This window comes from Paramisgurnus dabryanus, chromosome 13 (genome assembly GCF_030506205.2).
Source record: "Paramisgurnus dabryanus chromosome 13, PD_genome_1.1, whole genome shotgun sequence".
In the NCBI taxonomy this organism is placed as follows: Eukaryota; Metazoa; Chordata; class Actinopteri; order Cypriniformes; family Cobitidae; genus Paramisgurnus; species Paramisgurnus dabryanus.
In genome coordinates, this window is record NC_133349.1 from 32099326 (window position 1) to 32122782 (window position 23457).

Consider the following 23457-nt stretch of genomic DNA (forward strand, 5'->3'; position numbering starts at 1 on the left):
CCAGCCCTCCAGGGTAAGATTTGGGGAACCCTGTTCTAAGGTATTGTTATCACATTTGCTTGGTAATGCTTCATGCTGTGATCCCAATGTGTTTTCCAGCTAATAGCTCCCAACTATAGTCATCTTTAAGCAACTGTTTACAAAAAAAGTAGGCTGAATTTTTTTGTCTTCTCTTTCAGCCTGTTTAAAATTCTATTACTCAATAACAATAAGACTCGCAGTGATTTTGACTATTTTGGAACAAACTTCAGAGGCTCCCCTTTCAATAGAGACCAAAACCTAATGCATATACTCAAAATGTATCAACAACAGTATGCAATTTACGTTGGGTATGTTTTTAGGCGTTTTTGCAAAATTTAACAGGATGCAAAATTAATGAGTTATAACCATTAGTAATGTGAAAGAGCACCTTATGGTCATACACTCAAAATAGTTGATTTATTAAAAAATATCATGAATAAATAAGTTAAACTTTTTTGCATTTAGTGTCATGGAGCATTTTATGAGTTGCTGTTGATTCAATTCAATTTTATTTATATAGCGCTTTTCACAAGTGTTAATTGTTGCAAAGCAGCTTTACATGAGTAGATGTAGGGGAGAACACAGAAAATCAATAGATATTATACGAAGTAGAATATAACGGCTAAGGTTAAACCATACAAGCGAGCGTATTAATAATGTAACGTATACAGTAAAGTGCTAAGTTAAGCCAAAGTTGTCTGACTCTCCCGGGGACGAAAAACCCCCTAGGAGAAAACCCAGTGGGAAAAACTCCTAGAAGGACAAAAACCCTTGGAAGAAATTAATATATATTTATATATATATATATAAACACGGTAGGGATAGGAAGTGGGTAAGCAGATTAAACTGGTTCAGCCGGTGGTCGTTGGTCATGCATCGGCTGGGCATCATGTTGAAGGACAGCCAGTAGATCAGTGTTGTGATGACCTGCACAGCACCAGGAACTGGGTCTGTTTGTCTCATTGTCCTCGGGGTTGAGGATGAGACAGGGAGACAAAAACAGAATTCTATTAGCGTAGGGGCCGTTTGCATGTAATGCAAGTGTCATACATTATAGTGGTTTAAGTCAGCTCGGTTCCAGACAGGCTAACTATTGCAGCAATAGTATATTACCCATATGAGGTATGTTAGTGCTTTGTTCTAGACAAAATAAATATTGCGGGATAAGTTCATTTACTGGACAATTTATGTGTTACTGGACAACATCAGTGTTGTGATGACCTGCACAGCACCAGGAACTGGGTCTGTTTGTCTCATTGTCCTCGGGGTTGAGGATGAGACAGGGAGACAAAAACAGAATTCTATTAGCGTAGGGGCCGTTTGCATGTAATGCAAGTGTCATACATTATAGTGGTTTAAGTCAGCTCGGTTCCAGACAGGCTAACTATTGCAGCAATAGTATATTACCCATATGAGGTATGTTAGTGCTTTGTTCTAGACAAAATAAATATTGCGGGATAAGTTCATTTACTGGACAATTTATGTGAATGCTTTGTTAAAGAAGAATGTCTTAAGTTTATATTTAAATTGATCGACTGTGTCTGATACTTGAACATTATTTGGTAAATCATTCCAGAGCTTAGGGGCCAAGTAGGAAAAGGATCTACCACCTTTAGACACTTTTGATATTCTAGGGATAATTAAGTGACCAGAATTTTGTGATCGCAGTTTACGTGGTGGATTGTATTCTGATTCTTTAATATACGAAGGCGTTAGGCCATTTAAGGCTTTGTAGGTGATTAGTTATATTTTAAATTGTAAGCGATATTTGACTGGTAGCCAGTGTAAAGATGCCAGAATTGGACTAATGTGGTCATACTTTATAGGGCGAGTAAGCACTCTTGCGGCTGCGTTTTGAACCAGCTGTAGCTTGTTTACCTGATTCGCATGGCATCCCCCGAGTAACGAGTTACAATAGTCTATTCTAGAGGTCATAAAAGCATGGATAAGCTTTTCTGCATCTGATGCAGACAGCATATGGCATATTTTTGAGATATTTCTAAGATGGAAGAATGCTGTGCAGCAGACGTTGGAGATATGACTATCGAAAGATAGATTGCTGTCGAACATTATGCCTAAATTCTTAACCGTGGAAGATGGCACCACCGTGCAGCCATCTATGGGCAACTTGTAATCTGACATATTATGTTTGGAGCAATTTGGTTCAGTAATAAGTATCTCAGTCTTATTGGAGTTTAGCATAAGAAAGTTATGTGCCATCCAGTCCCTACAGTCCCTACGCCTGCAAACGTCTGTGGTCAGGGTGATGTGAGGCACGCTGACTCTGCGAATGCCGGGCAGCACCTCCTTCACAGATTACCGTTTTCATGCTGGGCGATGGCGTCTCCGTTCCGAACGCGGCCCGTGAAGCTGCATCGCAATGGGTGCTCGCTCGCAGCACGCCTCGTTCGCCTGCGAACGTCTGTGGTCAGGGTGATGTGAGGCACGCTAACTCTGCGAATGCCGGGCAGCACCTCCTTCATAGCTTCCCGATCTGGTGTGGACAGGTCAGAAAAGCATACATCTAATGGATACTGTCCACTATACTAACGAGGACTTCACGTCTGCATGCGCGCGTCACGCCGGCCAACCCCCCTGTCGATAGAGTACTCTTGGGTTTCTGTGTCTATCAAGTTACAAACACCAGCAGGAGGCATGGAAGGGAATCGACTGAATCCATGATCAATTCAGTGCAGCTCTGAAACAAGAGTTGGTTCCGACAAGTCCTGTTGAGCAACAACCTTCTGCCTGCGTTGGTGGTATAGTGGTGAGCATAGCTGCCTTCCAAGCAGTTCTTCTGTTGGGGCCTTTTCTTTCTTTATTTCTAGAGGTTATGGAAAGAGCTATGGCTATGGCAGAGCGAGGCTTCGTGAAACACTGAAACAGTTGAATCAATTGTGTCGAGGCTTCGAAACATGGATCGAAACCTCCTCCACAGTGACACCTAGTGGTCATTTGCACGTATTGCCATAGATCAGCCTTGACAAGGTTTTAGACGAGCGCTGACAAATTGTATCCCACATGTTGTGTAATTGACATAAGTGATCAGGTGGGAGAGTGGATAGTGTCCTAGACTCTCATGCAAAAGCCCTTTGGATCGAACCCCGGGAAACGCATTGTTATTACCGTCGTCACAATTAAGTTACATATTTTTGTTGTTGTTTTACCATCTGTTTGACAACTACATGAGCTTTTAGGCTCATCATTGTCAATAACTATAAGCTGGTCTATTTAATAAATAAATTGAATAGAGATAAATACCACATAAACAATAAGAAATTAATAAAATATATCAAGCCACCATGTCACATCTGCTGTGTGTGGAAGGACTTTGCCTACTTCTTTTTTACAGATAATTTCTCCAGCGTTTGAAAAACTCCTCTCACAAAAACCCACAAGGTCAATATGCGTTTATTTCACTTTTATACAGATGTGCGATTGTGTTGTCTGTTCCCGACCGTGCCAATCAAACGCTGATTCGGCAGACCACACCTGATGAAACATTTAGTGAAACACTTCGAGGCTTCGCTTGGTCATAGTCACGTGACATGGGTGTTTTGAATCACGCTTCGGATCAGTGTTTCGACACATCTGCGCTTCGGGATCTCGCAAAGCTTCGGAACGACTGTTTCGCGTCAGCCATCCCTAGTCGCAAGGTGTTCGGTGGCTTTAAGCAAAAGCGCCGGTGTAGCAGGCGCATCTAAATGTTTTCTTTATTTTAAATTAAATTTATTTAAATTATATTTTGACATATTTTGAGATATTGGAGCTATATGATGATGTTCCGGTTTGGTATAAACGTGGGACATTTCTTTTGAAAAGCGTCAGCATACATTGCAGTCACGGTTGTGAAAAGCATATCTGCACTTCGGTTCATCAGCTCTTTAAGTTTTGTATTTTGTTAGCACCCCCCTAAAGGGCATAAGGTGTGTATGTTCATATATTTAAACTGTAGATACAAGTAAATGCTGTGTTATATTTGTCACAATTATGCACTCAAAGTGTTTATGAATATAAAGGCTGATACGCATTTTCCACTTGTTTGTTAGCTCTTACGGTGATCTGTTGGAGGTATCAAGGCTCAATAAAACTTCATTAAAACCATCAGTAAAGTTTTGGCCGTTATTAGGATGGGGTCCGCTACAGCCGGGTAACTCCAACATAGGGACGGCAAGAGGTGTGAAAACTGCCAGTAGTGTTTAGCTCGTACCATACCTCTCGCATTTCAATCGGCAGTCTAGACAGAATGGAAACCTCCCCGTCGGGGAATCGAACCCCAGTCTTCCGCGTGACAGGCGGAGATACTGTCCACTATACTAACGAGGACTTCACGTCTGCATGCGCGCGTCACGCCGGCCAACCCCCCTGTCGATAGAGTACTCTTGGGTTTCTGTGTCTATCAAGTTACAGATACCAGCAGGAGGCATGGAAGGGAATCGACTGAATCCGTGATCAATTCAGTGCAGCTCTGAAACAAGAGTTGGTTCTGACAAGTCCTGTTGAGCAACGACCTTCTGCCTGCGTTGGTGGTATAGTGGTGAGCATAGCTGCCTTCCAAGCAGTTGACCTGGGTTCGATTCCCGGCCAACGCATTGCTTTTTGCTCGACCCCATCGTGAGAAGGAGAGCAACGCATTCGTTCAGCCGATTAGACGTGTAACGGTGGGTCGTGCAAGATGTTTGAGAGTCAAAGAAAAAGGAGCTCTCCCCGTCGGGGAATCGAACCCCGGTCTTCCGCGTGACAGGCGGAGATACTGTCCACTATACTAACGAGGATCAGACGACCAGGCTGAGCCGTCGAGCCGAATCGTCAATCCAGACCTCAGCCTACAACACACATACTTCCCACTTGTGAGGACAGCCTTGCTGTTTATTCCCCCGTTTTCGGTTTATTTTGTGTGTTTGTTTATATTTTTAAAAAATTATTTTCTTCTTTTTTTAAAAAACATTCCCTTCTACTGCCCCAGCCAACTCACATCCTTACCCCAATATCAGTAAACCCTTAGATAGGTCCTTTAAAAAGGAAAACCCTACCCTGCCCTGAAGCTTAAACCGACCCTTCCCCCTTGCTTTTTTACTGTTTAACAAAAAAACTAACCCTAAACTACACCCTGCCCTAACATCAACTATCTTAACCCCCAAAAAAAGTTTTGAAGTGAAAATGATCTCTTAAGCTGAAGGTCTTAGACCCTGTTCTTCTGTTGGGGCCTTTTCTTTCTTTATTTCTAGAGGCTATGGAAATTAATAAGGAATCCCCTGACTTGGAAGAAAATTCCTCTTCTGTTATTTTTGTGGTGGCATTTATTATTTTGATTTTTGAGATTTGAAAACCTAATGGGATGGAGATTGGAGGTAACCTGTGCCGGTGCATCCTCTGTGTAATGTGCACAGAGTTTCATTCCCCAATACCTCTGAGCAAATGATCATACTGCGACATGTTAGTAGCCTGTGCCTGTGCCTTTATTTTGGACAGGAAGGTATTTCTGTCTCTTTTGCTCCTCCCAGGTGGAAGCGTCTGGTTGGATCCTGAATCAGAAATTACCCTTTTTGAACATGATGGTGTTGCACAGGGAGCACACTGGGTCGAGGTTTGCTGGGCATAACTCAAGTTTTCCTTCAATTACGCATAAATCTTTCGCCTTTTACTAAAGATTTCCGTGGAGGGGGACCATTGTGAGTTTATTGTATTTTTGGGTGCTCTGCTCACGGCAGAGCTACGTAACATGTCCAAATGCAGAAAGTCTTTCGTTATGGTTTTGCTTGTCGCAAGGTGTTCGGTGGCTTTAAGCAAAAGCGCCGGTGTAGCAGGCGCATCTAAATGTTTTCTTTATTTTAAATTTAATTTATTTAAATTATATTTTGACATATTTTGAGTTATTGGAGCTATATGATGATGTTCCGGTTTGGTATAAACGTGGGACATTTCTTTTGAAAAGCGTCAGCATACATTGCAGTCACGGTTGTGAAAAGCATATCTGCACTTCGGTTCATCAGCTCTTTAAGTTTTGTATTTTGTTAGCACCCCCCTAAAGGGCATAAGGTGTGTATGTTCATATATTTAAACTGTAGATACAAGTAAATGCTGTGTTATATTTGTCACAATTATGCACTCAAAGTGTTTATGAATATAAAGGCTGATACGCATTTTCCACTTGTTTGTTAGCTCTTACGGTGATCTGTTGGAGGTATCAAGGCTCAATAAAACTTCATTAAAACCATCAGTAAAGTTTTGGCCGTTATTAGGATGGGGTCCGCTACAGCCGGGTAACTCCAACATAGGGACGGCAAGAGGTGTGAAAACTGCCAGTAGTGTTTAGCTCGTACCATACCTCTCGCATTTCAATCGGCAGTCTAGACAGAATGGAAACCTCCCCGTCGGGGAATCGAACCCCGGTCTTCCGCGTGACAGGCGGAGATACTGTCCACTATACTAACGAGGACTTCACGTCTGCATGCGCGCGTCACGCCGGCCAACCCCCCTGTCGATAGAGTACTCTTGGGTTTCTGTGTCTATCAAGTTACAGATACCAGCAGGAGGCATGGAAGGGAATCGACTGAATCCGTGATCAATTCAGTGCAGCTCTGAAACAAGAGTTGGTTCTGACAAGTCCTGTTGAGCAACGACCTTCTGCCTGCGTTGGTGGTATAGTGGTGAGCATAGCTGCCTTCCAAGCAGTTGACCCGGGTTCGATTCCCGGCCAACGCATTGCTTTTTGCTCGACCCCATCGTGAGAAGGAGAGCAACGCATTCGTTCAGCCGATTAGACGTGTAACGGTGGGTCGTGCAAGATGTTTGAGAGTCAAAGAAAAAGGAGCTCTCCCCGTCGGGGAATCGAACCCCGGTCTTCCGCGTGACAGGCGGAGATACTGTCCACTATACTAACGAGGATCAGACGACCAGGCTGAGCCGTCGAGCCGAATCGTCAATCCAGACCTCAGCCTACAACACACATACTTCCCACTTGTGAGGACAGCCTTGCTGTTTATTCCCCCGTTTTCGGTTTATTTTGTGTGTTTGTTTATATTTAAAAAAAATTATTTTCTTCTTTTTTTAAAAAACATTCCCTTCTACTGCCCCAGCCAACTCACATCCTTACCCCAATATCAGTAAACCCTTAGATAGGTCCTTTAAAAAGGAAAACCCTACCCTGCCCTGAAGCTTAAACCGACCCTTCCCCCTTGCTTTTTTACTGTTTAACAAAAAAACTAACCCTAAACTACACCCTGCCCTAACATCAACTATCTTAACCCCCAAAAAAAGTTTTGAAGTGAAAATGATCTCTTAAGCTGAAGGTCTTAGACCCTGTTCTTCTGTTGGGGCCTTTTCTTTCTTTATTTCTAGAGGCTATGGAAATTAATAAGGAATCCCCTGACTTGGAAGAAAATTCCTCTTCTGTTATTTTTGTGGTGGCATTTATTATTTTGATTTTTGAGATTTGAAAACCTAATGGGATGGAGATTGGAGGTAACCTGTGCCGGTGCATCCTCTGTGTAATGTGCACAGAGTTTCATTCCCCAATACCTCTGAGCAAATGATCATACTGCGACATGTTAGTAGCCTGTGCCTGTGCCTTTATTTTGGACAGGAAGGTATTTCTGTCTCTTTTGCTCCTCCCAGGTGGAAGCGTCTGGTTGGATCCTGAATCAGAAATTACCCTTTTTGAACATGATGGTGTTGCACAGGGACCACACTGGGTCGAGGTTTGCTGGGCATAACTCAAGTTTTCCTTCAATTACGCATAAATCTTTCGCCTTTTACTAAAGGTTTCCGTGGAGGGGGACCATTGTGAGTTTATTGTATTTTTGGGTGCTCTGCTCACGGCAGAGCTACGTAACACGTCCAAATGCAGAAAGTCTTTCGTTATGGTTTTGCTTGTCGCAAGGTGTTCGGTGGCTTTAAGCAAAAGCGCCGGTGTAGCAGGCGCATCTAAATGTTTTCTTTATTTTAAATTAAATTTAATTAAATTATATTGTGACATATTTTGAGTTATTGGAGCTATATGATGATGTTCCGGTTTGGTATAAACGTGGGACATTTCTTTTGAAAAGCGTCAGCATACATTGCAGTCACGGTTGTGAAAAGCATATCTGCACTTCGGTTCATCAGCTCTTTAAGTTTTGTATTTTGTTAGCACCCCCCTAAAGGGCATAAGGTGTGTATGTTCATATATTTAAACTGTAGATACAAGTAAATGCTGTGTTATATTTGTCACAATTATGCACTCAAAGTGTTTATGAATATAAAGGCTGATACGCATTTTCCACTTGTTTGTTAGCTCTTACGGTGATCTGTTGGAGGTATCAAGGCTCAATAAAACTTCATTAAAACCATCAGTAAAGTTTTGGCCGTTATTAGGATGGGGTCCGCTACAGCCGGGTAACTCCAACATAGGGACGGCAAGAGGTGTGAAAACTGCCAGTAGTGTTTAGCTCGTACCATACCTCTCGCATTTCAATCGGCAGTCTAGACAGAATGGAAACCTCCCCGTCGGGGAATCGAACCCCGGTCTTCCGCGTGACAGGCGGAGATACTGTCCACTATACTAACGAGGATCAGACGACCAGGCTGAGCCGTCGAGCCGAATCGTCAATCCAGACCTCAGCCTACAACACACATACTTCCCACTTGTGAGGACAGCCTTGCTGTTTATTCCCCCGTTTTCGGTTTATTTTGTGTGTTTGTTTATATTTTAAAAAAATTATTTTCTTCTTTTTTTAAAAAACATTCCCTTCTACTGCCCCAGCCAACTCACATCCTTACCCCAATATCAGTAAACCCTTAGATAGGTCCTTTAAAAAGGAAAACCCTACCCTGCCCTGAAGCTTAAACCGACCCTTCCCCCTTGCTTTTTTACTGTTTAACAAAAAAACTAACCCTAAACTACACCCTGCCCTAACATCAACTATCTTAACCCCCAAAAAAAGTTTTGAAGTGAAAATGATCTCTTAAGCTGAAGGTCTTAGACCCTGTTCTTCTGTTGGGGCCTTTTCTTTCTTTATTTCTAGAGGCTATGGAAATTAATAAGGAATCCCCTGACTTGGAAGAAAATTCCTCTTCTGTTATTTTTGTGGTGGCATTTATTATTTTGATTTTTGAGATTTGAAAACCTAATGGGATGGAGATTGGAGGTAACCTGTGCCGGTGCATCCTCTGTGTAATGTGCACAGAGTTTCATTCCCCAATACCTCTGAGCAAATGATCATACTGCGACATGTTAGTAGCCTGTGCCTGTGCCTTTATTTTGGACAGGAAGGTATTTCTGTCTCTTTTGCTCCTCCCAGGTGGAAGCGTCTGGTTGGATCCTGAATCAGAAATTACCCTTTTTGAACATGATGGTGTTGCACAGGGAGCACACTGGGTCGAGGTTTGCTGGGCATAACTCAAGTTTTCCTTCAATTACGCATAAATCTTTCGCCTTTTACTAAAGATTTCCGTGGAGGGGGACCATTGTGAGTTTATTGTATTTTTGGGTGCTCTGCTCACGGCAGAGCTACGTAACATGTCCAAATGCAGAAAGTCTTTCGTTATGGTTTTGCTTGTCGCAAGGTGTTCGGTGGCTTTAAGCAAAAGCGCCGGTGTAGCAGGCGCATCTAAATGTTTTCTTTATTTTAAATTAAATTTAATTAAATTATATTTTGACATATTTTGAGTTATTGGAGCTATATGATGATGTTCCGGTTTGGTATAAACGTGGGACATTTCTTTTGAAAAGCGTCAGCATACATTGCAGTCACGGTTGTGAAAAGCATATCTGCACTTCGGTTCATCAGCTCTTTAAGTTTTGTATTTTGTTAGCACCCCCCTAAAGGGCATAAGGTGTGTATGTTCATATATTTAAACTGTAGATACAAGTAAATGCTGTGTTATATTTGTCACAATTATGCACTCAAAGTGTTTATGAATATAAAGGCTGATACGCATTTTCCACTTGTTTGTTAGCTCTTACGGTGATCTGTTGGAGGTATCAAGGCTCAATAAAACTTCATTAAAACCATCAGTAAAGTTTTGGCCGTTATTAGGATGGGGTCCGCTACAGCCGGGTAACTCCAACATAGGGACGGCAAGAGGTGTGAAAACTGCCAGTAGTGTTTAGCTCGTACCATACCTCTCGCATTTCAATCGGCAGACTAGACAGAATGGAAACCTCCCCGTCGGGGAATCGAACCCCGGTCTTCCGCGTGACAGGCGGAGATACTGTCCACTATACTAACGAGGACTTCACGTCTGCATGCGCGCGTCACGCCGGCCAACCCCCCTGTCGATAGAGTACTCTTGGGTTTCTGTGTCTATCAAGTTACAGATACCAGCAGGAGGCATGGAAGGGAATCGACTGAATCCGTGATCAATTCAGTGCAGCTCTGAAACAAGAGTTGGTTCTGACAAGTCCTGTTGAGCAACGACCTTCTGCCTGCGTTGGTGGTATAGTGGTGAGCATAGCTGCCTTCCAAGCAGTTGACCTGGGTTCGATTCCCGGCCAACGCATTGCTTTTTGCTCGACCCCATCGTGAGAAGGAGAGCAACGCATTCGTTCAGCCGATTAGACGTGTAACGGTGGGTCGTGCAAGATGTTTGAGAGTCAAAGAAAAAGGAGCTCTCCCCGTCGGGGAATCGAACCCCGGTCTTCCGCGTGACAGGCGGAGATACTGTCCACTATACTAACGAGGATCAGACGACCAGGCTGAGCCGTCGAGCCGAATCGTCAATCCAGACCTCAGCCTACAACACACATACTTCCCACTTGTGAGGACAGCCTTGCTGTTTATTCCCCCGTTTTCGGTTTATTTTGTGTGTTTGTTTATATTTTTAAAAAATTATTTTCTTCTTTTTTTAAAAAACATTCCCTTCTACTGCCCCAGCCAACTCACATCCTTACCCCAATATCAGTAAACCCTTAGATAGGTCCTTTAAAAAGGAAAACCCTACCCTGCCCTGAAGCTTAAACCGACCCTTCCCCCTTGCTTTTTTACTGTTTAACAAAAAAACTAACCCTAAACTACACCCTGCCCTAACATCAACTATCTTAACCCCCCAAAAAAGTTTTGAAGTGAAAATGATCTCTTAAGCTGAAGGTCTTAGACCCTGTTCTTCTGTTGGGGCCTTTTCTTTCTTTATTTCTAGAGGCTATGGAAATTAATAAGGAATCCCCTGACTTGGAAGAAAATTCCTCTTCTGTTATTTTTGTGGTGGCATTTATTATTTTGATTTTTGAGATTTGAAAACCTAATGGGATGGAGATTGGAGGTAACCTGTGCCGGTGCATCCTCTGTGTAATGTGCACAGAGGTTCATTCCCCAATACCTCTGAGCAAATGATCATACTGCGACATGTTAGTAGCCTGTGCCTGTGCCTTTATTTTGGACAGGAAGGTATTTCTGTCTCTTTTGCTCCTCCCAGGTGGAAGCGTCTGGTTGGATCCTGAATCAGAAATTACCCTTTTTGAACATGATGGTGTTGCACAGGGAGCACACTGGGTCGAGGTTTGCTGGGCATAACTCAAGTTTTCCTTCAATTACGCATAAATCTTTCGCCTTTTACTAAAGATTTCCGTGGAGGGGGACCATTGTGAGTTTATTGTATTTTTGGGTGCTCTGCTCACGGCAGAGCTACGTAACATGTCCAAATGCAGAAAGTCTTTCGTTATGGTTTTGCTTGTCGCAAGGTGTTCGGTGGCTTTAAGCAAAAGCGCCGGTGTAGCAGGCGCATCTAAATGTTTTCTTTATTTTAAATTAAATTTAATTAAATTATATTTTGACATATTTTGAGTTATTGGAGCTATATGATGATGTTCCGGTTTGGTATAAACGTGGGACATTTCTTTTGAAAAGCGTCAGCATACATTGCAGTCACGGTTGTGAAAAGCATATCTGCACTTCGGTTCATCAGCTCTTTAAGTTTTGTATTTTGTTAGCACCCCCCTAAAGGGCATAAGGTGTGTATGTTCATATATTTAAACTGTAGATACAAGTAAATGCTGTGTTATATTTGTCACAATTATGCACTCAAAGTGTTTATGAATATAAAGGCTGATACGCATTTTCCACTTGTTTGTTAGCTCTTACGGTGATCTGTTGGAGGTATCAAGGCTCAATAAAACTTCATTAAAACCATCAGTAAAGTTTTGGCCGTTATTAGGATGGGGTCCGCTACAGCCGGGTAACTCCAACATAGGGACGGCAAGAGGTGTGAAAACTGCCAGTAGTGTTTAGCTCGTACCATACCTCTCGCATTTCAATCGGCAGTCTAGACAGAATGGAAACCTCCCCGTCGGGGAATCGAACCCCGGTCTTCCGCGTGACAGGCGGAGATACTGTCCACTATACTAACGAGGACTTCACGTCTGCATGCGCGCGTCACGCCGGCCAACCCCCCTGTCGATAGAGTACTCTTGGGTTTCTGTGTCTATCAAGTTACAGATACCAGCAGGAGGCATGGAAGGGAATCGACTGAATCCGTGATCAATTCAGTGCAGCTCTGAAACAAGAGTTGGTTCTGACAAGTCCTGTTGAGCAACGACCTTCTGCCTGCGTTGGTGGTATAGTGGTGAGCATAGCTGCCTTCCAAGCAGTTGACCCGGGTTCGATTCCCGGCCAACGCATTGCTTTTTGCTCGACCCCATCGTGAGAAGGAGAGCAACGCATTCGTTCAGCCGATTAGACGTGTAACGGTGGGTCGTGCAAGATGTTTGAGAGTCAAAGAAAAAGGAGTTCTCCCCATCGGGGAATCGAACCCCGGTCTTCCGCGTGACAGGCGGAGATACTGTCCACTATACTAACGAGGATCAGACGACCAGGCTGAGCCGTCGAGCCGAATCGTCAATCCAGACCTCAGCCTACAACACACATACTTCCCACTTGTGAGGACAGCCTTGCTGTTTATTCCCCCGTTTTCGGTTTATTTTGTGTGTTTGTTTATATTTTTAAAAAATTATTTTCTTCTTTTTTTAAAAAACATTCCCTTCTACTGCCCCAGCCAACTCACATCCTTACCCCAATATCAGTAAACCCTTAGATAGGTCCTTTAAAAAGGAAAACCCTACCCTGCCCTGAAGCTTAAACCGACCCTTCCCCCTTGCTTTTTTACTGTTTAACAAAAAAACTAACCCTAAACTACACCCTGCCCTAACATCAACTATCTTAACCCCCAAAAAAAGTTTTGAAGTGAAAATGATCTCTTAAGCTGAAGGTCTTAGACCCTGTTCTTCTGTTGGGGCCTTTTCTTTCTTTATTTCTAGAGGCTATGGAAATTAATAAGGAATCCCCTGACTTGGAAGAAAATTCCTCTTCTGTTATTTTTGTGGTGGCATTTATTATTTTGATTTTTGAGATTTGAAAACCTAATGGGATGGAGATTGGAGGTAACCTGTGCCGGTGCATCCTCTGTGTAATGTGCACAGAGTTTCATTCCCCAATACCTCTGAGCAAATGATCATACTGCGACATGTTAGTAGCCTGTGCCTGTGCCTTTATTTTGGACAGGAAGGTATTTCTGTCTCTTTTGCTCCTCCCAGGTGGAAGCGTCTGGTTGGATCCTGAATCAGAAATTACCCTTTTTGAACATGATGGTGTTGCACAGGGAGCACACTGGGTCGAGGTTTGCTGGGCATAACTCAAGTTTTCCTTCAATTACGCATAAATCTTTCGCCTTTTACTAAAGATTTCCGTGGAGGGGGACCATTGTGAGTTTATTGTATTTTTGGGTGCTCTGCTCACGGCAGAGCTACGTAACATGTCCAAATGCAGAAAGTCTTTCGTTATGGTTTTGCTTGTCGCAAGGTGTTCGGTGGCTTTAAGCAAAAGCGCCGGTGTAGCAGGCGCATCTAAATGTTTTCTTTATTTTAAATTAAATTTATTTAAATTATATTTTGACATATTTTGAGTTATTGGAGCTATATGATGATGTTCCGGTTTGGTATAAACGTGGGACATTTCTTTTGAAAAGCGTCAGCATACATTGCAGTCACGGTTGTGAAAAGCATATCTGCACTTCGGTTCATCAGTTCTTTAAGTTTTGTATTTTGTTAGCACTCCCCTAAAGGGCATAAGGTGTGTATGTTCATATATTTAAACTGTAGATACAAGTAAATGCTGTGTTATATTTGTCACAATTATGCACTCAAAGTGTTTATGAATATAAAGGCTGATACGCATTTTCCACTTGTTTGTTAGCTCTTACGGTGATCTGTTGGAGGTATCAAGGCTCAATAAAACTTCATTAAAACCATCAGTAAAGTTTTGGCCGTTATTAGGATGGGGTCCGCTACAGCCGGGTAACTCCAACATAGGGACGGCAAGAGGTGTGAAAACTGCCAGTAGTGTTTAGCTCGTACCATACCTCTCGCATTTCAATCGGCAGTCTAGACAGAATGGAAACCTCCCCGTCGGGGAATCGAACCCCGGTCTTCCGCGTGACAGGCGGAGATACTGTCCAGTATACTAACGAGGACTTCACGTCTGCATGCGCGCGTCACGCCGGCCAACCCCCCTGTCGATAGAGTACTCTTGGGTTTCTGTGTCTATCAAGTTACAGATACCAGCAGGAGGCATGGAAGGGAATCGACTGAATCCGTGATCAATTCAGTGCAGCTCTGAAACAAGAGTTGGTTCTGACAAGTCCTGTTGAGCAACGACCTTCTGCCTGCGTTGGTGGTATAGTGGTGAGCATAGCTGCCTTCCAAGCAGTTGACCCGGGTTCGATTCCCGGCCAACGCATTGCTTTTTGCTCGACCCCATCGTGAGAAGGAGAGCAACGCATTCGTTCAGCCGATTAGACGTGTAACGGTGGGTCGTGCAAGATGTTTGAGAGTCAAAGAAAAAGGAGCTCTCCCCGTCGGGGAATCGAACCCCGGTCTTCCGCGTGACAGGCGGAGATACTGTCCACTATACTAACGAGGATCAGACGACCAGGCTGAGCCGTCGAGCCGAATCGTCAATCCAGACCTCAGCCTACAACACACATACTTCCCACTTGTGAGGACAGCCTTGCTGTTTATTCCCCCGTTTTCGGTTTATTTTGTGTGTTTGTTTATATTTAAAAAAAATTATTTTCTTCTTTTTTTAAAAAACATTCCCTTCTACTGCCCCAGCCAACTCACATCCTTACCCCAATATCAGTAAACCCTTAGATAGGTCCTTTAAAAAGGAAAACCCTACCCTGCCCTGAAGCTTAAACCGACCCTTCCCCCTTGCTTTTTTACTGTTTAACAAAAAAACTAACCCTAAACTACACCCTGCCCTAACATCAACTATCTTAACCCCCAAAAAAAGTTTTGAAGTGAAAATGATCTCTTAAGCTGAAGGTCTTAGACCCTGTTCTTCTGTTGGGGCCTTTTCTTTCTTTATTTCTAGAGGCTATGGAAATTAATAAGGAATCCCCTGACTTGGAAGAAAATTCCTCTTCTGTTATTTTTGTGGTGGCATTTATTATTTTGATTTTTGAGATTTGAAAACCTAATGGGATGGAGATTGGAGGTAACCTGTGCCGGTGCATCCTCTGTGTAATGTGCACAGAGTTTCATTCCCCAATACCTCTGAGCAAATGATCATACTGCGACATGTTAGTAGCCTGTGCCTGTGCCTTTATTTTGGACAGGAAGGTATTTCTGTCTCTTTTGCTCCTCCCAGGTGGAAGCGTCTGGTTGGATCCTGAATCAGAAATTACCCTTTTTGAACATGATGGTGTTGCACAGGGACCACACTGGGTCGAGGTTTGCTGGGCATAACTCAAGTTTTCCTTCAATTACGCATAAATCTTTCGCCTTTTACTAAAGGTTTCCGTGGAGGGGGACCATTGTGAGTTTATTGTATTTTTGGGTGCTCTGCTCACGGCAGAGCTACGTAACACGTCCAAATGCAGAAAGTCTTTCGTTATGGTTTTGCTTGTCGCAAGGTGTTCGGTGGCTTTAAGCAAAAGCGCCGGTGTAGCAGGCGCATCTAAATGTTTTCTTTATTTTAAATTAAATTTAATTAAATTATATTGTGACATATTTTGAGTTATTGGAGCTATATGATGATGTTCCGGTTTGGTATAAACGTGGGACATTTCTTTTGAAAAGCGTCAGCATACATTGCAGTCACGGTTGTGAAAAGCATATCTGCACTTCGGTTCATCAGCTCTTTAAGTTTTGTATTTTGTTAGCACCCCCCTAAAGGGCATAAGGTGTGTATGTTCATATATTTAAACTGTAGATACAAGTAAATGCTGTGTTATATTTGTCACAATTATGCACTCAAAGTGTTTATGAATATAAAGGCTGATACGCATTTTCCACTTGTTTGTTAGCTCTTACGGTGATCTGTTGGAGGTATCAAGGCTCAATAAAACTTCATTAAAACCATCAGTAAAGTTTTGGCCGTTATTAGGATGGGGTCCGCTACAGCCGGGTAACTCCAACATAGGGACGGCAAGAGGTGTGAAAACTGCCAGTAGTGTTTAGCTCGTACCATACCTCTCGCATTTCAATCGGCAGTCTAGACAGAATGGAAACCTCCCCGTCGGGGAATCGAACCCCGGTCTTCCGCGTGACAGGCGGAGATACTGTCCACTATACTAACGAGGATCAGACGACCAGGCTGAGCCGTCGAGCCGAATCGTCAATCCAGACCTCAGCCTACAACACACATACTTCCCACTTGTGAGGACAGCCTTGCTGTTTATTCCCCCGTTTTCGGTTTATTTTGTGTGTTTGTTTATATTTTAAAAAAATTATTTTCTTCTTTTTTTAAAAAACATTCCCTTCTACTGCCCCAGCCAACTCACATCCTTACCCCAATATCAGTAAACCCTTAGATAGGTCCTTTAAAAAGGAAAACCCTACCCTGCCCTGAAGCTTAAACCGACCCTTCCCCCTTGCTTTTTTACTGTTTAACAAAAAAACTAACCCTAAACTACACCCTGCCCTAACATCAACTATCTTAACCCCCAAAAAAAGTTTTGAAGTGAAAATGATCTCTTAAGCTGAAGGTCTTAGACCCTGTTCTTCTGTTGGGGCCTTTTCTTTCTTTATTTCTAGAGGCTATGGAAATTAATAAGGAATCCCCTGACTTGGAAGAAAATTCCTCTTCTGTTATTTTTGTGGTGGCATTTATTATTTTGATTTTTGAGATTTGAAAACCTAATGGGATGGAGATTGGAGGTAACCTGTGCCGGTGCATCCTCTGTGTAATGTGCACAGAGTTTCATTCCCCAATACCTCTGAGCAAATGATCATACTGCGACATGTTAGTAGCCTGTGCCTGTGCCTTTATTTTGGACAGGAAGGTATTTCTGTCTCTTTTGCTCCTCCCAGGTGGAAGCGTCTGGTTGGATCCTGAATCAGAAATTACCCTTTTTGAACATGATGGTGTTGCACAGGGAGCACACTGGGTCGAGGTTTGCTGGGCATAACTCAAGTTTTCCTTCAATTACGCATAAATCTTTCGCCTTTTACTAAAGATTTCCGTGGAGGGGGACCATTGTGAGTTTATTGTATTTTTGGGTGCTCTGCTCACGGCAGAGCTACGTAACATGTCCAAATGCAGAAAGTCTTTCGTTATGGTTTTGCTTGTCGCAAGGTGTTCGGTGGCTTTAAGCAAAAGCGCCGGTGTAGCAGGCGCATCTAAATGTTTTCTTTATTTTAAATTAAATTTAATTAAATTATATTTTGACATATTTTGAGTTATTGGAGCTATATGATGATGTTCCGGTTTGGTATAAACGTGGGACATTTCTTTTGAAAAGCGTCAGCATACATTGCAGTCACGGTTGTGAAAAGCATATCTGCACTTCGGTTCATCAGCTCTTTAAGTTTTGTATTTTGTTAGCACCCCCCTAAAGGGCATAAGGTGTGTATGTTCATATATTTAAACTGTAGATACAAGTAAATGCTGTGTTATATTTGTCACAATTATGCACTCAAAGTGTTTATGAATATAAAGGCTGATACGCATTTTCCACTTGTTTGTTAGCTCTTACGGTGATCTGTTGGAGGTATCAAGGCTCAATAAAACTTCATTAAAACCATCAGTAAAGTTTTGGCCGTTATTAGGATGGGGTCCGCTACAGCCGGGTAACTCCAACATAGGGACGGCAAGAGGTGTGAAAACTGCCAGTAGTGTTTAGCTCGTACCATACCTCTCGCATTTCAATCGGCAGACTAGACAGAATGGAAACCTCCCCGTCGGGGAATCGAACCCCGGTCTTCCGCGTGACAGGCGGAGATACTGTCCACTATACTAACGAGGACTTCACGTCTGCATGCGCGCGTCACGCCGGCCAACCCCCCTGTCGATAGAGTACTCTTGGGTTTCTGTGTCTATCAAGTTACAGATACCAGCAGGAGGCATGGAAGGGAATCGACTGAATCCGTGATCAATTCAGTGCAGCTCTGAAACAAGAGTTGGTTCTGACAAGTCCTGTTGAGCAACGACCTTCTGCCTGCGTTGGTGGTATAGTGGTGAGCATAGCTGCCTTCCAAGCAGTTGACCTGGGTTCGATTCCCGGCCAACGCATTGCTTTTTGCTCGACCCCATCGTGAGAAGGAGAGCAACGCATTCGTTCAGCCGATTAGACGTGTAACGGTGGGTCGTGCAAGATGTTTGAGAGTCAAAGAAAAAGGAGCTCTCCCCGTCGGGGAATCGAACCCCGGTCTTCCGCGTGACAGGCGGAGATACTGTCCACTATACTAACGAGGATCAGACGACCAGGCTGAGCCGTCGAGCCGAATCGTCAATCCAGACCTCAGCCTACAACACACATACTTCCCACTTGTGAGGACAGCCTTGCTGTTTATTCCCCCGTTTTCGGTTTATTTTGTGTGTTTGTTTATATTTTTAAAAAATTATTTTCTTCTTTTTTTAAAAAACATTCCCTTCTACTGCCCCAGCCAACTCACATCCTTACCCCAATATCAGTAAACCCTTAGATAGGTCCTTTAAAAAGGAAAACCCTACCCTGCCCTGAAGCTTAAACCGACCCTTCCCCCTTGCTTTTTTACTGTTTAACAAAAAAACTAACCCTAAACTACACCCTGCCCTAACATCAACTATCTTAACCCCCCAAAAAAGTTTTGAAGTGAAAATGATCTCTTAAGCTGAAGGTCTTAGACCCTGTTCTTCTGTTGGGGCCTTTTCTTTCTTTATTTCTAGAGGCTATGGAAATTAATAAGGAATCCCCTGACTTGGAAGAAAATTCCTCTTCTGTTATTTTTGTGGTGGCATTTATTATTTTGATTTTTGAGATTTGAAAACCTAATGGGATGGAGATTGGAGGTAACCTGTGCCGGTGCATCCTCTGTGTAATGTGCACAGAGGTTCATTCCCCAATACCTCTGAGCAAATGATCATACTGCGACATGTTAGTAGCCTGTGCCTGTGCCTTTATTTTGGACAGGAAGGTATTTCTGTCTCTTTTGCTCCTCCCAGGTGGAAGCGTCTGGTTGGATCCTGAATCAGAAATTACCCTTTTTGAACATGATGGTGTTGCACAGGGAGCACACTGGGTCGAGGTTTGCTGGGCATAACTCAAGTTTTCCTTCAATTACGCATAAATCTTTCGCCTTTTACTAAAGATTTCCGTGGAGGGGGACCATTGTGAGTTTATTGTATTTTTGGGTGCTCTGCTCACGGCAGAGCTACGTAACATGTCCAAATGCAGAAAGTCTTTCGTTATGGTTTTGCTTGTCGCAAGGTGTTCGGTGGCTTTAAGCAAAAGCGCCGGTGTAGCAGGCGCATCTAAATGTTTTCTTTATTTTAAATTAAATTTAATTAAATTATATTTTGACATATTTTGAGTTATTGGAGCTATATGATGATGTTCCGGTTTGGTATAAACGTGGGACATTTCTTTTGAAAAGCGTCAGCATACATTGCAGTCACGGTTGTGAAAAGCATATCTGCACTTCGGTTCATCAGCTCTTTAAGTTTTGTATTTTGTTAGCACCCCCCTAAAGGGCATAAGGTGTGTATGTTCATATATTTAAACTGTAGATACAAGTAAATGCTGTGTTATATTTGTCACAATTATGCACTCAAAGTGTTTATGAATATAAAGGCTGATACGCATTTTCCACTTGTTTGTTAGCTCTTACGGTGATCTGTTGGAGGTATCAAGGCTCAATAAAACTTCATTAAAACCATCAGTAAAGTTTTGGCCGTTATTAGGATGGGGTCCGCTACAGCCGGGTAACTCCAACATAGGGACGGCAAGAGGTGTGAAAACTGCCAGTAGTGTTTAGCTCGTACCATACCTCTCGCATTTCAATCGGCAGTCTAGACAGAATGGAAACCTCCCCGTCGGGGAATCGAACCCCGGTCTTCCGCGTGACAGGCGGAGATACTGTCCACTATACTAACGAGGACTTCACGTCTGCATGCGCGCGTCACGCCGGCCAACCCCCCTGTCGATAGAGTACTCTTGGGTTTCTGTGTCTATCAAGTTACAGATACCAGCAGGAGGCATGGAAGGGAATCGACTGAATCCGTGATCAATTCAGTGCAGCTCTGAAACAAGAGTTGGTTCTGACAAGTCCTGTTGAGCAACGACCTTCTGCCTGCGTTGGTGGTATAGTGGTGAGCATAGCTGCCTTCCAAGCAGTTGACCCGGGTTCGATTCCCGGCCAACGCATTGCTTTTTGCTCGACCCCATCGTGAGAAGGAGAGCAACGCATTCGTTCAGCCGATTAGACGTGTAACGGTGGGTCGTGCAAGATGTTTGAGAGTCAAAGAAAAAGGAGTTCTCCCCATCGGGGAATCGAACCCCGGTCTTCCGCGTGACAGGCGGAGATACTGTCCACTATACTAACGAGGATCAGACGACCAGGCTGAGCCGTCGAGCCGAATCGTCAATCCAGACCTCAGCCTACAACACACATACTTCCCACTTGTGAGGACAGCCTTGCTGTTTATTCCCCCGTTTTCGGTTTATTTTGTGTGTTTGTTTATATTTTTAAAAAATTATTTTCTTCTTTTTTTAAAAAACATTCCCTTCTACTGCCCCAGCCAACTCACATCCTTACCCCAATATCAGTAAACCCTTAGATAGGTCCTTTAAAAAGGAAAACCCTACCCTGCCCTGAAGCTTAAACCGACCCTTCCCCCTTGCTTTTTTACTGTTTAACAAAAAAACTAACCCTAAACTACACCCTGCCCTAACATCAACTATCTTAACCCCCAAAAAAAGTTTTGAAGTGAAAATGATCTCTTAAGCTGAAGGTCTTAGACCCTGTTCTTCTGTTGGGGCCTTTTCTTTCTTTATTTCTAGAGGCTATGGAAATTAATAAGGAATCCCCTGACTTGGAAGAAAATTCCTCTTCTGTTATTTTTGTGGTGGCATTTATTATTTTGATTTTTGAGATTTGAAAACCTAATGGGATGGAGATTGGAGGTAACCTGTGCCGGTGCATCCTCTGTGTAATGTGCACAGAGTTTCATTCCCCAATACCTCTGAGCAAATGATCATACTGCGACATGTTAGTAGCCTGTGCCTGTGCCTTTATTTTGGACAGGAAGGTATTTCTGTCTCTTTTGCTCCTCCCAGGTGGAAGCGTCTGGTTGGATCCTGAATCAGAAATTACCCTTTTTGAACATGATGGTGTTGCACAGGGAGCACACTGGGTCGAGGTTTGCTGGGCATAACTCAAGTTTTCCTTCAATTACGCATAAATCTTTCGCCTTTTACTAAAGATTTCCGTGGAGGGGGACCATTGTGAGTTTATTGTATTTTTGGGTGCTCTGCTCACGGCAGAGCTACGTAACATGTCCAAATGCAGAAAGTCTTTCGTTATGGTTTTGCTTGTCGCAAGGTGTTCGGTGGCTTTAAGCAAAAGCGCCGGTGTAGCAGGCGCATCTAAATGTTTTCTTTATTTTAAATTAAATTTATTTAAATTATATTTTGACATATTTTGAGTTATTGGAGCTATATGATGATGTTCCGGTTTGGTATAAACGTGGGACATTTCTTTTGAAAAGCGTCAGCATACATTGCAGTCACGGTTGTGAAAAGCATATCTGCACTTCGGTTCATCAGTTCTTTAAGTTTTGTATTTTGTTAGCACTCCCCTAAAGGGCATAAGGTGTGTATGTTCATATATTTAAACTGTAGATACAAGTAAATGCTGTGTTATATTTGTCACAATTATGCACTCAAAGTGTTTATGAATATAAAGGCTGATACGCATTTTCCACTTGTTTGTTAGCTCTTACGGTGATCTGTTGGAGGTATCAAGGCTCAATAAAACTTCATTAAAACCATCAGTAAAGTTTTGGCCGTTATTAGGATGGGGTCCGCTACAGCCGGGTAACTCCAACATAGGGACGGCAAGAGGTGTGAAAACTGCCAGTAGTGTTTAGCTCGTACCATACCTCTCGCATTTCAATCGGCAGTCTAGACAGAATGGAAACCTCCCCGTCGGGGAATCGAACCCCGGTCTTCCGCGTGACAGGCGGAGATACTGTCCAGTATACTAACGAGGACTTCACGTCTGCATGCGCGCGTCACGCCGGCCAACCCCCCTGTCGATAGAGTACTCTTGGGTTTCTGTGTCTATCAAGTTACAGATACCAGCAGGAGGCATGGAAGGGAATCGACTGAATCCGTGATCAATTCAGTGCAGCTCTGAAACAAGAGTTGGTTCTGACAAGTCCTGTTGAGCAACGACCTTCTGCCTGCGTTGGTGGTATAGTGGTGAGCATAGCTGCCTTCCAAGCAGTTGACCCGGGTTCGATTCCCGGCCAACGCATTGCTTTTTGCTCGACCCCATCGTGAGAAGGAGAGCAACGCATTCGTTCAGCCGATTAGACGTGTAACGGTGGGTCGTGCAAGATGTTTGAGAGTCAAAGAAAAAGGAGCTCTCCCCGTCGGGGAATCGAACCCCGGTCTTCCGCGTGACAGGCGGAGATACTGTCCACTATACTAACGAGGATCAGACGACCAGGCTGAGCCGTCGAGCCGAATCGTCAATCCAGACCTCAGCCTACAACACACATACTTCCCACTTGTGAGGACAGCCTTGCTGTTTATTCCCCCGTTTTCGGTTTATTTTGTGTGTTTGTTTATATTTTTAAAAAATTATTTTCTTCTTTTTTTAAAAAACATTCCCTTCTACTGCCCCAGCCAACTCACATCCTTACCCCAATATCAGTAAACCCTTAGATAGGTCCTTTAAAAAGGAAAACCCTACCCTGCCCTGAAGCTTAAACCGACCCTTCCCCCTTGCTTTTTTACTGTTTAACAAAAAAACTAACCCTAAACTACACCCTGCCCTAACATCAACTATCTTAACCCCCAAAAAAAGTTTTGAAGTGAAAATGATCTCTTAAGCTGAAGGTCTTAGACCCTGTTCTTCTGTTGGGGCCTTTTCTTTCTTTATTTCTAGAGGCTATGGAAATTAATAAGGAATCCCCTGACTTGGAAGAAAATTCCTCTTCTGTTATTTTTGTGGTGGCATTTATTATTTTGATTTTT

General features: G+C 43.2%; 30 non-coding genes across 30 annotated transcripts; 17 read left to right on the plus strand and 13 right to left on the minus strand.

Moving 5' to 3' along the window:
• The first annotated feature begins 4541 nt into the window (after positions 1-4541).
• On the plus strand, positions 4542-4613 carry trnag-ucc (transfer RNA glycine (anticodon UCC)). Its single transcript has one exon. It is a non-coding gene; the product is annotated as a tRNA-Gly (tRNA).
• Positions 4614-4724: 111 nt separating this feature from the next.
• Positions 4725-4796, minus strand: trnad-guc (transfer RNA aspartic acid (anticodon GUC)). Its single transcript has one exon. It is a non-coding gene; the product is annotated as a tRNA-Asp (tRNA).
• Positions 4797-5620: 824 nt separating this feature from the next.
• LOC135728428 (U5 spliceosomal RNA) lies at positions 5621-5736 on the plus strand. The gene has a single exon (XR_010525573.2). It is a non-coding gene; the product is annotated as a U5 spliceosomal RNA (small nuclear RNA).
• A 652-nt stretch (positions 5737-6388) lies between these two features.
• On the minus strand, positions 6389-6460 carry trnad-guc (transfer RNA aspartic acid (anticodon GUC)). The gene has a single exon. It is a non-coding gene; the product is annotated as a tRNA-Asp (tRNA).
• A 194-nt stretch (positions 6461-6654) lies between these two features.
• Positions 6655-6726, plus strand: trnag-ucc (transfer RNA glycine (anticodon UCC)). Its single transcript has one exon. It is a non-coding gene; the product is annotated as a tRNA-Gly (tRNA).
• A 111-nt stretch (positions 6727-6837) lies between these two features.
• trnad-guc (transfer RNA aspartic acid (anticodon GUC)) lies at positions 6838-6909 on the minus strand. Its single transcript has one exon. It is a non-coding gene; the product is annotated as a tRNA-Asp (tRNA).
• Positions 6910-7733: 824 nt separating this feature from the next.
• Positions 7734-7849, plus strand: LOC141280138 (U5 spliceosomal RNA). The gene has a single exon (XR_012334931.1). It is a non-coding gene; the product is annotated as a U5 spliceosomal RNA (small nuclear RNA).
• A 652-nt stretch (positions 7850-8501) lies between these two features.
• On the minus strand, positions 8502-8573 carry trnad-guc (transfer RNA aspartic acid (anticodon GUC)). The gene has a single exon. It is a non-coding gene; the product is annotated as a tRNA-Asp (tRNA).
• Positions 8574-9397: 824 nt separating this feature from the next.
• LOC135728383 (U5 spliceosomal RNA) lies at positions 9398-9513 on the plus strand. Its single transcript, XR_010525529.1, has one exon. It is a non-coding gene; the product is annotated as a U5 spliceosomal RNA (small nuclear RNA).
• Positions 9514-10165: 652 nt separating this feature from the next.
• On the minus strand, positions 10166-10237 carry trnad-guc (transfer RNA aspartic acid (anticodon GUC)). The gene has a single exon. It is a non-coding gene; the product is annotated as a tRNA-Asp (tRNA).
• Positions 10238-10431: 194 nt separating this feature from the next.
• trnag-ucc (transfer RNA glycine (anticodon UCC)) lies at positions 10432-10503 on the plus strand. Its single transcript has one exon. It is a non-coding gene; the product is annotated as a tRNA-Gly (tRNA).
• A 111-nt stretch (positions 10504-10614) lies between these two features.
• trnad-guc (transfer RNA aspartic acid (anticodon GUC)) lies at positions 10615-10686 on the minus strand. Its single transcript has one exon. It is a non-coding gene; the product is annotated as a tRNA-Asp (tRNA).
• Positions 10687-11510: 824 nt separating this feature from the next.
• On the plus strand, positions 11511-11626 carry LOC135728384 (U5 spliceosomal RNA). Its single transcript, XR_010525531.1, has one exon. It is a non-coding gene; the product is annotated as a U5 spliceosomal RNA (small nuclear RNA).
• A 652-nt stretch (positions 11627-12278) lies between these two features.
• Positions 12279-12350, minus strand: trnad-guc (transfer RNA aspartic acid (anticodon GUC)). The gene has a single exon. It is a non-coding gene; the product is annotated as a tRNA-Asp (tRNA).
• A 194-nt stretch (positions 12351-12544) lies between these two features.
• Positions 12545-12616, plus strand: trnag-ucc (transfer RNA glycine (anticodon UCC)). Its single transcript has one exon. It is a non-coding gene; the product is annotated as a tRNA-Gly (tRNA).
• Positions 12617-13623: 1007 nt separating this feature from the next.
• On the plus strand, positions 13624-13739 carry LOC141280074 (U5 spliceosomal RNA). The gene has a single exon (XR_012334868.1). It is a non-coding gene; the product is annotated as a U5 spliceosomal RNA (small nuclear RNA).
• Positions 13740-14657: 918 nt separating this feature from the next.
• Positions 14658-14729, plus strand: trnag-ucc (transfer RNA glycine (anticodon UCC)). The gene has a single exon. It is a non-coding gene; the product is annotated as a tRNA-Gly (tRNA).
• Positions 14730-14840: 111 nt separating this feature from the next.
• Positions 14841-14912, minus strand: trnad-guc (transfer RNA aspartic acid (anticodon GUC)). The gene has a single exon. It is a non-coding gene; the product is annotated as a tRNA-Asp (tRNA).
• An 824-nt stretch (positions 14913-15736) lies between these two features.
• LOC141280139 (U5 spliceosomal RNA) lies at positions 15737-15852 on the plus strand. The gene has a single exon (XR_012334932.1). It is a non-coding gene; the product is annotated as a U5 spliceosomal RNA (small nuclear RNA).
• A 652-nt stretch (positions 15853-16504) lies between these two features.
• trnad-guc (transfer RNA aspartic acid (anticodon GUC)) lies at positions 16505-16576 on the minus strand. Its single transcript has one exon. It is a non-coding gene; the product is annotated as a tRNA-Asp (tRNA).
• Positions 16577-17400: 824 nt separating this feature from the next.
• LOC135728382 (U5 spliceosomal RNA) lies at positions 17401-17516 on the plus strand. The gene has a single exon (XR_010525528.2). It is a non-coding gene; the product is annotated as a U5 spliceosomal RNA (small nuclear RNA).
• A 652-nt stretch (positions 17517-18168) lies between these two features.
• On the minus strand, positions 18169-18240 carry trnad-guc (transfer RNA aspartic acid (anticodon GUC)). The gene has a single exon. It is a non-coding gene; the product is annotated as a tRNA-Asp (tRNA).
• Positions 18241-18434: 194 nt separating this feature from the next.
• trnag-ucc (transfer RNA glycine (anticodon UCC)) lies at positions 18435-18506 on the plus strand. The gene has a single exon. It is a non-coding gene; the product is annotated as a tRNA-Gly (tRNA).
• Positions 18507-18617: 111 nt separating this feature from the next.
• On the minus strand, positions 18618-18689 carry trnad-guc (transfer RNA aspartic acid (anticodon GUC)). Its single transcript has one exon. It is a non-coding gene; the product is annotated as a tRNA-Asp (tRNA).
• Positions 18690-19513: 824 nt separating this feature from the next.
• LOC141280075 (U5 spliceosomal RNA) lies at positions 19514-19629 on the plus strand. The gene has a single exon (XR_012334869.1). It is a non-coding gene; the product is annotated as a U5 spliceosomal RNA (small nuclear RNA).
• A 652-nt stretch (positions 19630-20281) lies between these two features.
• trnad-guc (transfer RNA aspartic acid (anticodon GUC)) lies at positions 20282-20353 on the minus strand. Its single transcript has one exon. It is a non-coding gene; the product is annotated as a tRNA-Asp (tRNA).
• A 194-nt stretch (positions 20354-20547) lies between these two features.
• On the plus strand, positions 20548-20619 carry trnag-ucc (transfer RNA glycine (anticodon UCC)). Its single transcript has one exon. It is a non-coding gene; the product is annotated as a tRNA-Gly (tRNA).
• A 1007-nt stretch (positions 20620-21626) lies between these two features.
• Positions 21627-21742, plus strand: LOC141280076 (U5 spliceosomal RNA). Its single transcript, XR_012334870.1, has one exon. It is a non-coding gene; the product is annotated as a U5 spliceosomal RNA (small nuclear RNA).
• Positions 21743-22660: 918 nt separating this feature from the next.
• On the plus strand, positions 22661-22732 carry trnag-ucc (transfer RNA glycine (anticodon UCC)). The gene has a single exon. It is a non-coding gene; the product is annotated as a tRNA-Gly (tRNA).
• Positions 22733-22843: 111 nt separating this feature from the next.
• On the minus strand, positions 22844-22915 carry trnad-guc (transfer RNA aspartic acid (anticodon GUC)). The gene has a single exon. It is a non-coding gene; the product is annotated as a tRNA-Asp (tRNA).
• Between the last annotated feature and the right edge of the window lie 542 nt (positions 22916-23457).